This window comes from Eptatretus burgeri, chromosome 1 (assembly GCF_056783735.1).
Source record: "Eptatretus burgeri isolate ZD-2024b chromosome 1, Ebu_testis_v1, whole genome shotgun sequence".
Lineage (NCBI taxonomy): Eukaryota > Metazoa > Chordata > Myxini > Myxiniformes > Myxinidae > Eptatretus > Eptatretus burgeri.
The window spans coordinates 62,295,769-62,308,695 of record NC_140961.1 but is presented as its reverse complement, the minus strand read 5'-3'; the positions used below and the strand labels follow the sequence as shown (position 1 = coordinate 62,308,695).

Sequence of the window (12,927 nt, the reverse complement as noted above, 5' to 3'; positions counted from 1 at the left end):
GGTGTTTAAATTAGCACCCACTTTGCATTCATGTACTACCTTGGAGTTTCCTTAGTATGCATGCAAAGTTTCAGGACGCTAGGTTTCATGGTTTTGGAGTGATGGAGGAGACATCCACACTGCCACACACACAAACACACACTGATTTATTAGTAGAGATAAAGATTCAGTTTGGAGAAAAGAGTGGTGGGTGGGGGGGTTGTTGAACCAGAAGCAGAAGCAGAAGGATATTCAATAGAAATGAGAAAAATAAGAGAGTGAAAAATAGAAATGAGAAACGTTATTGAGTTTATTTATTTTTGATATTTCTAAGTGAGGAGAAGAAATGTATGTATTAAGTAAGGACAAGTATTAAGTGCATGTGGTTAGGGTGACATTGTCTCATGTGGCCCAGCAGGGTGGAGAGGTTGAACCATTAGAGCATAGTCAGGGGAACAAGCCTGGTGTTGGCTTAGTGGTTAGGGTGGTGGCCTGGGATCCTATGATCCTGAGTTCAAGCCCCATTGGCTGCTGAGTTAATGCACTCGGGGGTTGACTCAAAGTGTCATCTTTCCGAGGTAGGCGAAATGAGTGCCAGTGTGGACTGGTAGAGGGGCACTGCATCAGCGACACAGTCGTGCTTCCAAGAAAGGATAGCTTCCCTGGCACCCAAGCTCTCTGGCATATGCAAGAGGAAGAAGAAGAAGAAGAAGAAGAAGAAGAAGAAGAATTATCAGGGGAAGATTGTCTCGCACTATGCCTCTTCTGTCGAATCGGCTAAGTCTGAGCAAGTAATAAGGGGTGATGTGATGTGTTTTCCGTCCACCCATGAAGGGAAAAGGTGCCTCCCCACAGCTGTCCATCAAGGGTGGACGAAGGGGAGTTGTACCTCGGACTGTTTCTGGTTCGTCATTGGTGGGACATGTGGGCTGATGATTGTTCCATTGTGCTGTAGGTGGTGGCTTGCCACAAGATATTGGATGAACGTCGCATATCTGGCGAAGAGAGCAGTGCTTGGCTGTGTATCTCTCCTGGCATGGGTCGTCTTGTCATCTTGGCATGGGTCATCTTGTCAGCTGCGTTGTCTTGTCATCTTGGTCTTCGCTGGTGCCCTTGCATTATGCAGGCTGGAATCTTTCTCTGGTTCCCACTTGCATCCTGTCCTCATCAAGTGCCTGCTCAATCCTATCTGCTCTGAACTGTCTGCTCTGCTCATTTGCCGATGTTTGTCTTTCATGTGGTGCCACGGTGGGTAATTTTGTTGTTTAAGTATTGTGTATAATGTACATTTATTGTTTTATAGTTTACTAGCTGGGGTACCTGGCATTGCCAGTTGCTGTTCTTATCCTGTTCGCATTTTGAAGAAATCAATTTTTTTTTCTTTTAGAATTTTTTTTTTATGGGAGCCTCGAACAGTTCCTTCCTTCCATTAAGGAATGGGGTCAGAGATCGTTTCATAATTACCTTTCACATATCTACAAAGGCTGAGGTACTATAGAGAAAAATCCAACTTTTTTTTCTAAATATTCAAAAAAAAAGTTTTGACGAAAACACTCCCCAGATGAAGCTATGACGGTTTGAGGTTGATCTATAAGGCCATCTCTACGAAAAATTGAGGCACATACAAAATCATCTCTCATAGTTATAGATCGCAAAGTATTTGATTGTGTTGACCATTAATTAATGTGGATTATGCTGAGAGAAATGGGGATGTTGGAGGACCTGGTATGTCTGATAAGAAGCCTGTACACTAAGCAAAAAGTTACAGAAAGAACAGAATATGGAGAGAGAATGGTTTGGAATTGGAAAGGGAGTGTAGACACTCGTGTATTCTTTCCCCTCACTTGTTCAATCTGTATTTTGAGTACATAACGGGAAAATCAAACTTGGATGACATAGAGGTTGGAGTCAGTATTTGAGGATGATATATCATCTTGCTGATGATACTACTCTGTTGGCAGAATGGAAATAGGACTTGATGAAACTGCTGCAAACAGTGAAGGAGAGTAAAAAGGCTGGTCTTTATTTAAACCTAAAAAGACTAAAATCTTGTCAACTGAGAATATCTACCTGTTCAGATTGGGAGATGATTGGGAGATGACAGTGAAAAGTTTTCATCTTCCTGGGTTCAAAAATTGAAGTGAATGGAAAATGTGGAGTGGAAATTCATAGACTGTTAGTATTGGGAAGAACAGCAATGTCAAGAGTGACAAAAATCTGGAAAGACAAAGATTTGACAATGCAAAACAAGAGGAAGGTGGTGAATCCTCTGGTATTTCCAGTTGCAATGTATGGATGTGTGTAATGGACAGTGAAAAAGAGAGAAAGGAAGATTAACAGTTTTGAAATGTGGTGTTGCTGACGAATGTTAAAAATTCCATGGACTAAGAGAAGAACAAACAAATCAGTGCTTGAAGAAATTAGAAGCACTGATGTTAAAACAGAAACTGTCATGCTTTGGACACGTTATGCGTGTAGAAAACGAAACTCAAGAGAAGTCAACCATGCTGGTTATGGTTGAGGTAAGAAGAGTATGAGGCAGACCTATGGTAAAGGATGCAACCAAGCTGTCTGTGGCAAGCTTTGGGCAGCAGTGCAGGAGAGGGAAGTCTGCATAAATCTAATCAAGAATGTCACCAAAAATCAGGCTTGACTTGACAGAACTAAATTCAGAATTCAGGAACATGGTAATCACCACTCAAGCATAATAATTTATGTTCAAAATATGGTCATCTGCAAAGGGATCTCTGCCTTGTTCGGTCTCTGCACCAATTGCAGTTCTGATTATGATTGAGTGGCAGAGCTGTTATATGGCAGCCATATGCAAGGCAATTGGTGTCAGGAGTGGAATTATTAATTCACTCTTCAGGGGAAAAATAATATTTTTGGCACTGAAGTGTGATTGTATTTTATATTAAATAAATAAAAAATTCCCTCTTTGGTGTACAAAGGAAGAGAAAAGCAACAAGGCAGATCATTGTGCATGCCATGGTGAACAGGAGGTTGCTAGGGCAGAGTGTAGTGGGGAGGAGTCTAGGATAGGATCCCACCCTACACCAGGCGTCATGCCAAGGAGCACCTTCCTCTCCATATCCATAGAGAGAAGCATGTGAGGAAAGGGGAGAACCATGTGGGGAAAGAAAATTAGGGAGCTAACATTAATGGGGGGGGGGGGGTGGGGGATTGAGAGAGAGGAAGTTTTAAAAAACATGCTAAGGCTAAAAAAGTAATCATTGTCACCATTGTCAATCAAGGAGTAAAATTGATGAAAAGCAGAATGAAAAAGAAAACATCAAACCTGGATTTCAAATAGTCAAATCTTCTCCTGTACCCACTTTGTTTTAGTGAATGCCTTCATTTCATGACCACTGTAAAGGTTCTTCAAAACCACATCTCTGTGAATGAGCTTTTATCGAAAGACCACCCATTTGATGTGACCAGAATCCACTTATCTCTTTCCTGAAAAGGTTATGTAGTTTCAATTAAGCAACCCTGGAAGTGGAAAAGTGTTGCATCTAATCATCAAAATGAGAAGCCTAATGCTGTTCACTTCCTTTGTGATAAGGTGCGCATTATCATCACTGAAAATTAAAATTTCATGGAGAACATTTCCTTTGCAATAATGTTTGGTGTGTTTGATGCATCTAATAAATGCAGTACATCATAAAAATTCACCAGAAACCATGTTTTCTTACTGCTAATATTTGTTTTCCACTAATAACCTGCAGTATACCCCCTGTGCTTGCATCGTTCTCATGATTAAATTAGATGAAACGACTCAACCATTTTCCTGATTATTGCAGGAGTTTGTAAAATGCTCACACATCGCTAAAAGTGCAGAGTGCGGTCACATGACTCCTGTATCATCATCAAAAATCCGATATTCTATTTTCAACCTCCTTATAATCGACTTTATTCAGCTTCATTTATATTCTGAATTTGAAAATAACCAATCAAAAAATACTTCAAAGGAACTGTGCTATATGAAATTTGTACCTTTCTGACACACTGGTGCAAAAGGCGAAAGTACAAAAAATTAAAAAATTAAAAAAACGTCTGCCCCTGTTTTTATTTTATACTAGTACTCTGATTTTCCACAATATGATTAAAATATTGGCCAACAAATTCTCCTTAGTGACAACAAATATGACGTCGCCCACCAAGGGCCAAACAGTTCTTAAACTCGACAAACAGCTGAAAGTTATTAAACTGTCAGAAAAGCATGAAAAAGTTATCAAAGTATAGCAGAGGATCTCAAGGTCAGCAAAACTGAAATTCAGAACATTTTGAACGAAAAAGCAGAACTTTTGAGAGACATCTCAAACAATGTGTCTGGTGACCAGAAAATAAAAATGAGAATAATGGGAAATAAAGACATCAATCACATGTGGTGGTAATAGTTTCAAGATGCATTGGCCAGGCAAATAAACACCACTGGACGACCATTGAAAGAAAAGACCTTCCAGTTTTTCACTGAAATAGACATCACAATATTTAAAGATTTAAACGGATGGCTGGAATAATTTTTGAGAAGACACAAAATAGTGCTCAAGTACAAAAGTGGTGAGAGACAGGATGTTCATGACAACCATCAATATGACTTGATGTCTTTTGGTTCATGTTTGTCTTGGCAGACAAGTTTTTGCTTGGCTGGAATGTGTCCTTTTTGGCTTGACTAGATTACAAGACCACCTGTCTTCAAAGACTACATTTGGAATTTCCTTAAGTGGTCATTTAAACTCGGTTGGACTTTAAAGAATGGTGTGGTGCTCTTTCATGATTATGGCTTTCACACTGCCATGGAGCCAATGGATTTCCCAGGAGACGGAGGAGAAACATTGAGAATTAGTAGGATTTGGGGTCTGATTTCACTCCCGTAGTGCATGGGATGGAGCCCATGGAGGTATAGTTAGACAAAGCAGGAGTCGTATCTGTACTTGCGGGTGCCACAGTGTGTCTCAACACCCACTGAGTGTGGAACGGTGGCAGAGGTGTGCGAGACCATGTTGTCTGTGTTTGGGATGGCACAGTTTATGTGCTGGACTCCTCCTTCGGTGTGTGCAGCCACGTCAGTAATGTCAGAGACACATCAGCAGCGTGCGAGGCTGCACTGGCCGAGTTGTGTGAGGCAGTGCTCATGGTGAAAGAAATGGGTAACCTTCAAAGAGTCAATGTGCATTGTACAGAATTCAGTGGAAGGTAAAACTATAGGTAAAAATAAACCAAGGTGGTTGAGGAGAGAGGGAAGGAATTTGATTAAGTAGAAGCAGAAGACATTCATTATGTATAGGATAACAAGACTGTTATCTGACTCAGATCAATATCGGAGTAAATACAGACTAATTGAAAAATAATTAAAGAAGCCAAAATAGAATGTGAAGATTATGGCAAATAACATAATAAATATAATGGCAAGGCATTTTTGAAAGTACATAATCGATAAAGATCAGTTTAAAACAAGTGTTGGCCCATTGAGGAATAGCACAGTGGAATTGGTTAGTGATGAAAATGAGATAGCAGGGTTTACATATAATTACCTTGCTTAAACATTTACACAAGAACAGATTACCAATAACTGAGTAAACCTATTAAGAACGTGAAGAAGACCTTTCAGAAGAGATCTGCAGTGGAGAGGGGAAACTAAACAGTTTGGAATAGAAAGAGAAATAAAGCACTGATACCAGATAATATGCAGATGAGAGGTGCAAAGGAAGCATGATGTAAACAGATATCTATAACAGCACATGGGAGTCAGGATAGGTACCAGCTTATTTGAAAATAGTCCAATAATATATCTATAATAATATAGTTTGATATTTTGGGAATTTCCGGGAGGTACATGTTTAACATGATGGATCGGCGATTGCTAATCGCTTGCCATACAAGCCAGCCAGCCTTTTCAATTCCTTTTCCACCGTTTCGTTGGAGTGCTTATGCTACTCGGTGAGCGCTCTCCAATATTCACACTGTCACTGAATACTGTATGTCGATGGACTTGAATAATGTTCAGGGGTCACTTACGAGCATTGGCCCCGCATTGTTCTGTGGTGTATCGAGCAGTTGCTGGCTCACAGAAAATGTGCAATTATATTTTACATCACATTCCACGTTTTTGTACGATCTTCTTTCAATATATGACCCATCAGTTTGGCATAGATGAATACCAATTCAAAAAATGAAATGTTTTATTAATATCAAAGCAGGATAGCTGAGAGGTAGGCACACTTGCTCCAAGCTGTATAGCCTGGGTTCGAATTATAACCCAGGGTCATTCAGTATAGCCTGGGTCATTCAGTTGTTTCACAGGCAGGGTGATTTATCAATGTGTATGCCGTTAAACTGAACATCACATCTGTAGGAATCACCCCTCTCTCCTCCCCTCCTCACTCTCCCTTCCGCTTTCTCCCCCCCCTCCCCTCTACCTCTCCCACCCCTTTCCGTGTCTGTCTGTCTCTCTCTCTCTCTCTCTCTCTCTCTCTCTCTCTCTCTGTCTCTCTCTCTCTCACTCTGTCTGTCTGTCTCTCTCTCTCTCTCTCTGTCTGTCTGTCTGTCTGTCTGTCTGTCTCTCTCTCTCTCTATGTGTCTCTGTGTCTCTGTGTCTCTGTGTCTCTCTGTGTCTCTCTGTGTCTCTCTGTGTCTCTCTGTGTCTCTCTGTGTCTCTCTGTGTCTCTCTGTGTCTCTCTGTGTCTCTCTGTGTCTCTCTGTGTCTCTCTGTGTCTCTCTGTGTCTCTCTGTGTCTCTCTGTGTCTCTCTGTGTCTCTGTGTCTCTGTGTCTCTGTGTCTCTGTGTCTCTCTGTCTCTCGCTCTCTCTTGCACCCTCTTTCTCTCTTTCACATTCAGATTGCTCTCTCTCCCTCTTTCACCCACATCTTTTCTGCCTCTCTCTCACTCCCACCCCTGTCCCTTTCTCCCCCTATCTCTTTCATCCCTCTCTCCTCCAACTCTTCCACTCAACTCACCCACTCCACCCCCCCCCACATCAAAGGTACTGTTAAGGACTGACAGTATAGGTTTGAATTTGCCAGGTAGATAGTGTGGGGTTTTCAATGCTCCTGCCAGGTTTTATGTAAAACTCAGCAGGTAAAAATAAAATGTTGTTGTTTGCTCATGTTTTATCGCCCATCACTTCCCCGCATGCTGCCCCCTTCCCTCCTCCCTCACACTGCCTCCCCCTCCTCGAGCACTGCCTTCCCTTCCACTCCCACTGCCTTCCCCCCTTCATGCTGCCTCTCCACTTTTCTGCATTGCCTTCCCAACCCTTGGACTGCCTTCCCCATCACACTGCCTAACCTCCCCTCATGCTGCCTTCCCACGCCTCATGCTGTCTGCTCCCCCTCGTGCTGTCTGCTTCCCCTCACGCTGTCTGCTCCCCCTCACGCTGTCAGCTCCCCTCGCGCTATCTGCTCCCCCTCGCGCTGCCTCCTTCCCCACTCGCGCTGCTCCTTCCCCACTCGCGTTTCCTCCCTCCCCTCACGCTGCCTTCCTGCCTCTCGCACTGCCTTTTACTCCACTCATGCTGCCTTCCCCTCCCTCATGTTGCCTCCCGCCTTGTGATATCTTCTCCTCTCTCCTCATGCTGACTCCCTGCCCCCTCATGTTTCCTCCCTGATCCCTCATGCTTCCTCCCTCCCCTCACATTGCTTTCCTCTCCCTTCCACTCCTGCTGCCTTCCACTCCCTTCCCCACCCACTGCCTTCTACTCCCTTCCCCTCATGCTGCCTTCCAATTCCTTCCCCTCACGCTGCCTTCCACTCCCTTTCCCTCATGCTGCCTTTCACTCCCTTCCCCTCACGCTGCTTACCACTCCCTTCCCTTCATGCTGCCTTCCACTCCCTTCCCCTCACGCTGCCTTCCACTCCCTTCTTCATGCTGCCTTCCCTTCCCTTCCCCTCACACTGCCTTTCCTTCCTTTCCCCTCACACTATCCTCCTGCCAATCCCCCTCCACCACCACACTACTCTCCGGAGGTCGAGGAGAGGTTGTTGTTGTTCGTCTTTTGGCTGCTCCCGTTAGGGGTCGCCACAGCAGATCATCCGTTATGATCCGCATACTGATTTGGCACAGGTTTTACGCTGGATGCCCTTCCTGACGCAACCCTTGTCGCCTCTTGCGACACAGGGATAAGGATTGGGTTTCGCCATGATTCCAGGCTGCCCTACACCCTCAAGGCGTGGCCCAGCACAGAGCTCCCATCCTCAAGCGATCCTCCAACCCAAGCCTCCGGGTAGCCGGATTACAGGCCCGGTTTACAGGCCACTACGCCCGGTCGGAGGTCGAGGAAAGGAAAGGCTATCAAAGAATGTGTGAATTGGACAACTGTCAGAGTTGCTGGTAGAGGAGATAAATGATTAGTGATAGGAAACAAAGAATGGCTGTGAGAGGGATGATGTTTGGCTGGGAGAAGTTGTGGGGTACCTCAGGGTAAAAGTAAAACTGTTATTATTTATAAATTACATTTATGATGTGTACAGCAGGGTTAAGAGTAGAATATTTTTCTTCTCTATGAGAGTGAAACTCATGGAAGAGCAAGGATAACTGGACAGTGGGAGTAGCAGATCAACAATTGGGCACAATTAGCAAGGAAATAACAAACATGAAAGGAAGGGAGACAAAACGGGAGGAAACATGGAAACCAGCAAGTAAAAATGTTGTCAGGAGGGTTTAAAGTGGGTAATAATTATCATGACTCACAATGAGAATGGCATTGAAGTCCTGGAGGATCGAGTGGGAAATAACAGACATTGGAAGTTGGTTCCAAAGATGAGGGAAGTGAGGAACAAGGGAGTTGAGGTGTGCAGTCAGCCTGGATTTTTAAAAGTTTAACCAGAAGGGGATTACTGGAAGAACGTGTGCATCCTGGAGTTGTTGGGGAGAGTTTTAGGATGAAACAGCAGAGGGAGCAATTTTCGAGAAGAACTGGTGAAAAGCAGAGACCACCGACATTCCAGTGATGTGAAAGCAACAGACATTGTGATTCGACCTCATCATGGGAGATTATAATAATGTTGAGAACTATATATTCCACAGAATCCAGAAGAAGCAGATGTGATGTTGGGCTGCCAGCAAATCAGGGAGAGCAGTACTCCAATAAAATGCACTAGTTTGTAAAATTTACGAATGACCGAATCTTGGAGACAAGGTAGATGGCAGAGGCAGGGATCAGATTCCAGGAACACGAGATATTTTCATACATTGGGAATTGATTGGCTGATGCAGTTTAACATTAGGAAGTGTAAGATGTGGGTGAAGGAGAAGAATAATGAGTATAAGGACAATGCAATTGGGAGTCTTGGAGGATGTGCCACAGAAGAATTGTCTTGGGACACATTCGCAGTCTTAACAGTTAGTCACAAGTATGCGGACAAGGAGTTGGGAGGGTGGAAGGAGGGGGGGTGAGGACTTGAAGAAAAAAGGGGGGACTGCAGACCTGAGATTGGGAGGAGGGGGTTGAGGACTTGAGGAGGAAGGGGGAGTGGAGGACAGAGAGTTGGAGTGGAGGTGGGGTGGGACAGAGAAGGGACAGAGTTGGGAAAGGGAAGTGGTTGAGGACTTGAAGAAGCTCCGCACCTGGGTTTGGGAGGGGGTTGAGGACTTGAAGAAGAAAGGGGAAGTGGAGGAAAGAGGCTTGGAATATGGGGTGGGTGGAGGGGTAGAGGAGAGACTGAGTTGGGAAAGGGGGTTGAGGCTTGGGGAGGGGGGTGGAATTGAAGACTTTATGTTGGGAACAGGGGTTGAGGACTTCAACAGGAAAGGGGTAGCTGTGGACTTGTGGTGGGGAGAAGGATTAAGGACTTGAAGAAGAAAGGAGGAGTGGAGGGTCGAGAGTTAGATGGGGAGGCAGAGAAGGTAACAGAGTTGGGTGAGGGGAGTTGAGACTTTGGGGGCAGGGGGTTTGAAGCCGTAAGGTTCGGAAGGGGGGGTTGTGGGTTGGGGGTTGGGGTGCTGACGACTTGAAGAAGAAAGCGCAAGGGCATAGCCAGAGGTCCAAAAGCGACGAGGCGAAAAGAGGTGAACTTGGTTGATGTGACAGTGCGCGTAGTGATAGGGCTGGAGGGGGGGTGCTGATAGTGTGATTTTAGTTCTGTTACAGTATATATCTGGTAGGCCAAATCTGTTAAAGGATGTTCATGATCGATATCCTGCAAATACAATAAGAAAGTAAACATAGGGATAATTTTATTTTCCTGTGTAATATTAAGGGGGGGGGGTATTGTCCTATTTAGGTATTGTAATAGGAGTGGAAATAAGAGTATTCAGAGCATTGCCGGGTAGCTTTGATAGTTTCCTCCCCAGGGAGCTCAGATGGCCAGAGGGCTCAGGTCAGAGCATATTTCAGGAAATGAGCGACGAGGCAACTGCCTCGTCTGCCTCAGCCTGGCTACGCCACTAAAGGGGTTGAGGACTTGAAGTCACATTTTACATAACATGGAATTTCCGTTGGTCCCTGCCATAATGCTGTCAAAAAGTATTCTTAGCAAACTCCCAAAATATTCCACACTCTATTGGGAACAAATTCCCTTTCAACAGCCCAGTGTAATTGGGTTTTCTGCTGGTATGCAATATATGAAGTACACTTGCGAGTTTTAGGGAACATATTATTGACTGACGTGTATTAAAATTATTGGCTAGTAAATGCAGCAACACATGTCACATACAAGAAGTTGTCTGTCATAAGGAAAATTGAATTTGGTCTTTTCCTCAATAACTCGAAAACATCTTTCCAATATCAATGCAACAAATTCCTCCCTCCCCTCACGCTGCCTTCCTGCCTCTCGCGCTGCCTTTTACTCCACTCATGCTGCCTTCCCCTCCCTCATGTTGCCTCCCGCCTTGTGATGTCTTCTCCTCTCTCCTCATGCTGACTCCCTGCCCCCTCATGTTTCCTCCCTGATCCCTCATGCTTCCTCCCTCCCCTCACATTGCTTTAATCTCCCTTCCACTCCTGCTGCCTTCCACTCCCTTCCCCACCCACTGCCTTCCACTCCCTCACCCTCCCACTGCCTTCTACTCCCTTCCCCTCATGCTGCCTTCCAATTCCTTGCCCTCATGCTGCCTTCCACTCCCTTTCCCTCATGCTGCCTTCCACTCCCTTCCCCTCATGCTGCTTTCCACTCCCTTCCCCTCATGCTGCCTTCCCTTCCCTTCCCCTCACACTGCCTTTCCTTCCTTTCCCCTCACACTATCCTCATGATGAAATATATCATCCACAATTTAATCAGAAACAAGATCTATCCCTTCTCTTTTATCAATAACTAAAATAAAAGCCCATCAAAAATCATGGGTTGGAATTATTTTATTCAAAATATTCAGAGACTGGAAGATATGTTGTTTTGTCACAAGAAAAAGCGTTATTTTAAAACACTTCGGGTTACAATTGTACATGTACTTCTTTATCTTCTGAGACCTTTCATTTTAAGGGTACAGTCTCGTGAGCATGCCAAAGACTGAAAACTCAGCCTCGCATTCGGTGTGCTTATAAATTCTTTATTTATGAGACATCACACGTATGTAAATGAACACACGTTTTACTCTGCGTGTGTTTCACATCATGTGTAGCAAATTTCACCTCCCTGCATTTTGTATCTCATTATTTTTAAACGCTATTGTACACCCCCATTGAAACCCGGTTGCAAGCCACCGTCTACATTTCTCAAAGAAGAGATGGAATTACTCTTTAATGAAAAATGTTTTTATCTTTAATCTTTAAAAATCTTTAATGAAAAAAAAATATATACCACTTTGATATTTGACACTTTTGTAAACTTCAATATGCTCTTTCCAATGGTGAACAATTTGAAATGATATACCTTGTCATATATTTGCAATCCTCACCTGAATTTTGGGGAAAAATGAAAATTTACAATTTTTGAGGGATCATCTTATATATTATTTCCGAGTTTGTGGTTTCGTGTCGCGCTATCTTCGACTTTGTTCTGCACTCGAGTAACGTGATATTCGGCTTACATTATCTCAAAGACCATATGAGGTGTATGGTACAAAAAAAGTAAATAAAATGATTCTGAAACAGTGAAATCGTGCCAAAAACGGTTATTGCATTTGGCTTTGTGGCCTGCAGGAATTCGCACAGTGGTTACTACGCTTAGGCAATGGGCAATTGCGCTACAACCATCCCGATATTCCCCACCGCATTCAGATTCCACCTGATTGTGAAGTCGTCAAGGAACATTTGGAAACTAAAGTGTTCATCAACCTACAAAACCCTCGACTCCTGTCAAACACTGTCATCCTGACACCCACAAATCAGTATGACCTCAGAATGAATGATGACATCACATACAAATTAGCAGGCACAATCAAAGTATACTTAAGTGCAGACCAAGTCATTTGCGAAGATCCACGAGAGGCTGAGCAATATCCTTTAGAATTTCTTAACTCCATTACCCCAACTGTCATGCCTCCACACTGACTACTCTTGAAGCCTGGTGTCATTATCATGCTCTTACCTAACCGAGATATAAAAAGAGGGTTATGTAATGGTACATGACTGATTGTTAGGAATCTCCACACCCATGTTATAGATGCCGAGATCCTAACTGGGGCAAACAAAGGTGACTATGTGTTGATACCACGAATCAAACTGGCCCCATCAGATGTGAACTTGCCATTCATTCTTGAAAGAACACAGTTTCCAGTAAGAGTCAGCTACTGCATGACTATAAACAAAGGGCAAGGCCAAACCTTTGATAAAGTTGGGTTATATCTTCCACAGCCGGTGTTCAGCCATGGTCAGCTATATGTTACCTTCTCACGATCACGTCGGTTCTCAGACATTACGGTGCAAATTATACCAACTACAAAACAAGAGTTTCACAATGACAATGCTATAACCCAAAAGATTGTGTATCAAGAAGTACTTTGAACATTGTATTCCACTTACTGCATTAAAGTAAAATTACTACTGATACACTGCATCAGTTCCTTTCTCAA

At 43.7% G+C, this 12,927-nt stretch overlaps 1 protein-coding gene across 5 annotated transcripts in view; it reads right to left on the bottom strand.

Annotated features, from left to right (window-relative positions):
• Nucleotides 1-12,927, bottom strand: part of LOC147034590 (uncharacterized) — a 170,480-nt gene that overhangs the window by 118,584 nt on the left and 38,969 nt on the right. The window contains exon 4 of one of the 5 annotated variants that reach the window (XR_015059350.1): nucleotides 3,278-3,438. The exons of the other annotated variants lie outside the window; for them this stretch is intronic. The gene's annotated coding sequence lies outside the window, so the exon portion shown is untranslated. The remainder of the gene's footprint in view (nucleotides 1-3,277; nucleotides 3,439-12,927) is intronic. 5 annotated transcript variants of the gene reach the window in all.